A 5,634-nucleotide genomic window follows, 5' to 3' on the forward strand; every position below is an offset into this window, starting at 1 on the left:
TAGTCCAGTATCAAAAATAAGGGTGAGAATGTCAACTTAGGTCACAGGCAACCAAATTGATATTTACACCCGCCTTTTTATATACTTGCACCCCATTTCTTAGGCACATTGAAAAGGGGTATGTGTATAAAAACAGAGGGAGAGTTTGGAAAATAAAAATACAAGAGAAAGGTGTCGTTGGAGATGGAATGCCTGAGAAGATTGAGGAGAGGGAGGCACGAGCAGGGCTGCAATTATATCTGAGTACTCCTTGTCCAAAGGGCAGATTATACTCGCCATCCAAAGGTTTTGAAAATCCTTCGAGAGTGCCGGGAAGAATGGAAGAGGAAGCTTGCCACACGAACGCTCCAGCTCTACAAGAGATGATTAATGTGGTAGGTACATGGATAAAGAGAAGAGATCATCATTTGCTTCTCAAGTGTAGAGCTTGAATCGACAAAGAAAGATAAATTCTCTAAAAACAAGAAATGAACTTTGATACAATTGAATTAAGTAATGTTTACATCCTATACAATGGCATTGTATAAGCAAAATAAAAACTAGATCTTTGATTTGAAATAAATACTTTCCCGAAATAGTATAAATTAACAAAAATAGTAATAAGTTGTCTAATCGTTTCAAAACTCATAAAAAATCTGCAGATGAGTTAAACTCGAAGAGGTTGTTTGCCAGTGACGATTTGGAGGTATTTGGGGGTATTTAGAAGTTGTTGAGGTTTTTGGGTGCATTTGGAGGTTGGATTTGGGGTATTTGGGTTCCCCAAATCGGTGATTTTGAAAAATGCAATCCCCCTCTTGGACCGTTGCTACTATCGTTTATAAAGGAGATATTCGCGGCGGTTAGAAAGAGAGATGTAGAGAGAGCGAGAGAGGTAGCAACCGGTGCATGGGAAGAGGGATAGAGAGAGAGTGGCTATAAGAGAGAGAGGGAGCTGACCTGATTACGAGCGTCGTACTTTTTGGCCGGAGAAGATGGTAGTGTCGGCTTACAAGAGATGGAAGCGGAAGAGGAATGGGTTTCGGACGCGGAATGCCAGCGACCACGAGGGAGGAAGTTCCTGCGGTCGGAACCTGTGTGGGGCCCACCGTGATGTTTGTGACAAATCCACCCCGTCCATCTGTTTTTTCTAGCTCGTCTTAGGACACTCGCCCAAAAATGAGGCAAATATAAAACTCAAGTGGGGCACACGAGGGCAAACACTGAGTATTGAACGACCACCGTTGAAATACATGGACTACGTTTTGGGCGGGGGCGGATTGGGTGCTTCCCCGCCAGTACGAGGCCGGCTTCGGCGGATCCCCGGATCCACCAGGGTGGGTGGCACCCCTGACTGTGAGGCCCACCATAATGCATGTTACTACATCTATGGCATCCATCTGCATTGAGAGCTCATCCTATGTCATGATCCAAAAATTTAAAGCAGAGCCAAATTTCACATCTATGGCATCCATCTGTATTGGGAGATCATCTTAGGTCATGGTCCAAAAAATAAAGTAGATCCAAATTTCACATCAATGGCATCCATCTGTATTGAGAGCTCATCTTAGGTCATGGTCCAAAAAATAAAGTAGATCCAAATTTTAGATGGACCATTGTAGAGGAAATAGTGGTAATTGACCATTAACAAATATTTTGTGGGCCAAAAAGCTTTGGATGAATATGAAATTTGTGGTCTTTATATATGTCTTTGTGACCTTATCAATAGGTTGTCTTTGTGACCTTATTAACAGGTTGGATGGCAAATAAATATTTCGATGGAATGCATGAGGTTTTTAATGGTGAGGTTCAATCTTGATTGTTTCCTGTGGTGTGGTCAACCTAAGATTTGGGTCAATTTTATTTTTGAGATCGTGCCTTAAAATGAGCTTGTCAAAATGGTTGGATGGTGTGGATTTACGGCACATACATCAATATGAGCCCCTCGGACGGGTCCCACCAAGCTCAATGGAGACGCGGATTGGGTACAACCCCACCAGGACGTCGCTACAGACAGAATAGATTAGGTGAGACCTCGGCTCCACCTAAGATGGTGCGGCCTTACATGGGGCCCACCTTGATGTGTGTATTCCACATTCATTTGATTCATTCGAATTAGGGGAAATTTTATTTGCTAGCATGTAGATTTTAGGATCACTTTTGAAAGGTCAAACATGTTCAAACGAAATGATTTCAATGTTATTTAAAAGCTCGTTGAATTATCTTTTCAATGAGTCAAAGATCACTTTGATTTAACTTGTAACGAGAGAATTATGACAATTTTTGTAGGATTGCACATTGCTAGAAATGAGAGCAAACACAGATAGTTTGTTAATGTCATTATAGACTTTAGGCCCACTTTCGAAAAGCCAAAGGTATTTAAATAAGATTATTCTAATTATATTTGAAAGCTTGTCGAATTATCTTTACAATAAGATCAAGATCATCTTGATTTAGCCTATAATAAGGGAGTTATAATCATTTTTGTAAGATTGCATGATGCTGGAAATGAGAGTGAACATGAGTGTACTCGCATTCGCGTTTGCACTCCTTTCTAGCATCAAACGATTCCACAAAAATGGTCATAAGTCAAATTGGTGCGTTCTTGGGCTCATTATCCTTATGGTGTTCAAACGAGACAATTTTAGTCATATTTGAAAGTCTATCGAATTATCTTTACAATGAGACCAAGATCACCCAATTTGCCCTATAATAAAGGGAGTTATAATCATTTTCGTAAAATTGTATTTGTGTCTGCACTTCTTTCCAGCATCGAATAATCCAATAAACAACAATCATAACTCCCTCGTCATAGGTCGAATTGGAGCATTCTTAGGCTCACTATCTTTATGGTGTTTAAATGGGATGATTTTAGTCATATTTAAAAGCTTATCAAATTATCTTTACAGTGAAACCAAGATCGCCTCGATTTGGCTTATAATATGAGAGTTATAAGCATTTTCGTGAAATCGAATGATGGTAGAAATGAGAATGAATATGAGTGTACTCACATTCGTGTTTACATTCCTTTCTAGCATCAAACAATCCCACAAAAACGGTCATTACTCCCTCGTCAATCATCATAGGTTGGATCGAAGCGTTCATGTCACACCCTAGACTTAGTAACCGGACTCACAAGGAACCCGATGACTGGTTCTGACCACAACAGCCTTCATAGTACCTCATTCTCAGCTTCTGAGGCAGGTTCCGATCCTGGGATCCTACAAGGAGAATTTCCATAATAGTATAATCATTTCCGATAGAAGCATACCCAAGATCACAGCAAGTACATCTGAGAATAACTAAGGGCACACATCACAAAATCCACTAAGAATTTGAACTTTTACAAATATCCATAAGGTCCAAAAGGACATACATAAGATAATAGAAGAATGAGAGGAAAGGAAAGTCTGCAATACTAGGTCCTCAAGCTTAGCTCTAATCCACTCTCTGCCGCTCTACGACAGCTGCCTAGGATCACCTGCACACATCAATAGTGCATAAGCTTATAGAAGCTTAGAGGGTGGTGAAAGTGTGTGACAATAGTGCACAGAAGAATAGTAGGAGTTACAAGAAGGGAAACATGCTCAATGACAATATCATTAGCCTTACCAAGGCTTATCATGAATAAGATGCAATGAGTACTGGGGGCCATACCAAGGCGATGCATGGAGGGGCTTATATAGCCGATGCGAATGTGATGCAAAGTAATGCCTGTGCTCATAACCAATCCACATATCAAGTACATTTCTAATCATAAGGAAATCGTCGGGGTCCATTACACTGCTGAATGACTGCTGCTCTACAGACCTCGCACAGTCAAACGAGTGTAAGAGACCTCACTACCCGCCTGTGAACAACCAATCACCAACAGGGCCGACGGTAACGAACCCATTTCACGAGCTGATTAGACTCAGCCTAACAATGCCTCCTCACACCAGGTAGGTAAGGCCACACCCTTACCCAACCGACTACATGACGGTGGGAGTCACAGCCTAGCGGTATAAGGCCCTCGTGCGCTCATAATTTCCACTCAGTCGCGTATTGGGGTAGATCCTTGGTACCATGGAAGTTTTGGGAATTTCACCCACGGGCATCTTATGCACCCGATATGCTCAAGTAATATTTTTGGTGTCCACACATCCAGTCATCTAAGAATATCCTTGTGGAGGCAAGGCCCTGATAAAGCAAGGGCGGTATCATCATGAAATGCGATGTCAATGCATGAGTCACACATACTGATCATGCACAAGCTTCAGGCACTCAACGTGCACAAGGGGAAAAACTCCGTCCCTCAATGACCACCGTATAATGCAATCAATTCACACAAATGATGCGTATGGGTCATAACGACATAAGTTTGCTACCTATAAAATATGCATTCCTCATTCTCAAGGAGAGACAATGACAAGATATATATATATATATATAGACAGGTACTCTAAGGAGAAACGAAGTTCTCTTAGTGGGGGCCCAACAGTTCAGGATGACCCACAAGCTAGGAGAGTTCTAAGGCCTCCAAAAAAGAAACGGGCCTAACAAGGTCCAAGGTGGGCCTTCAACCACCTATAAGGTCCTTATGGGCCTATCTTAGGGCCACCAAGGAGGACATCTAACCTCAATTGGTTCCCAAAAAGGTATCCTGCTACGTATGTAAAGAAAAGTACAAGGCCCAATCAATCTATGGCCTAGTGGGCCATACACTAAGCCCAATACATAAGCAACCTGGTGGGCCCTTAAGCAAGGTTAGGGCCCAACCATAAGGGTCATGGGTTCACTCATTATGGTGGCCCTAATGGGTAGCCCATTATCCCAACATATGAGAAATCCTTATATTTAACATAAGTAAGTTGGGCTTTACATCTCGGCCCAAGTATGGACTTATTGTAGTGGGCAAGCAAGGGGCCAACTACTTGAGTATTTAGCCCATAAGACCTATCACAATGACATAGTAAATATAAGACCCAAGGGTCCAACGGGCCTATCAAAAGTTCTGGCCCAATCAAAGTTATAAGGCCTATTAATTAACTAGAAGACTAGCCCAAGAAGAATCCAATTGGAATGAGCATTTAATCATGCACTAATTAAGCCCAAAAATAAAATTAAAATAATAAAATAACTAACTTAAATCCTCCTTAAATTTAGTGGGCCATATAACTCATATATCAAGTGAGCCGTGCCGTTGGAGTGCAGGCCCAGCAGCGGCCCAAGACAAGGATGCCTCAAGTGTAGGCAGCCCTATGGGCCCAGGTATTTAGCCCAGAATCTCATCTAAATGGGCCCCAATTGGAAACCAACGAAGGAGAAGATGATCAAGTCCCTTAAGGACCCCACATGGATGGATGATGGGATATACAACACGTTTAGGTGGGCCCACAAAGCAGACTGGACAGCCACCCAAGGCTGGACGCCCCGGCCTGGGCATCCCTGCCTGGTGGGCCAATCCAGGCTGCACCACGGGCAGTTCAAGCTCCCGATGGCTCTGAAATTTTACAGGGTCATATTTCCATGAGTGGGCCACACCCCAACAAAATTTCAAGATTTTTGTACATCTAAAAATATTTTAATTAATTTAAATAAAGCAGTTTGTCCATAAAATTGGACTGACATGGATGTCCCAACGTGGTGGGCCAGTCTAGCCCTTACCACGGTGTGCAC

The sequence above is a fragment of the Magnolia sinica genome, chromosome 12 (assembly GCF_029962835.1).
Source record: "Magnolia sinica isolate HGM2019 chromosome 12, MsV1, whole genome shotgun sequence".
NCBI lineage: Eukaryota > Viridiplantae > Streptophyta > Magnoliopsida > Magnoliales > Magnoliaceae > Magnolia > Magnolia sinica.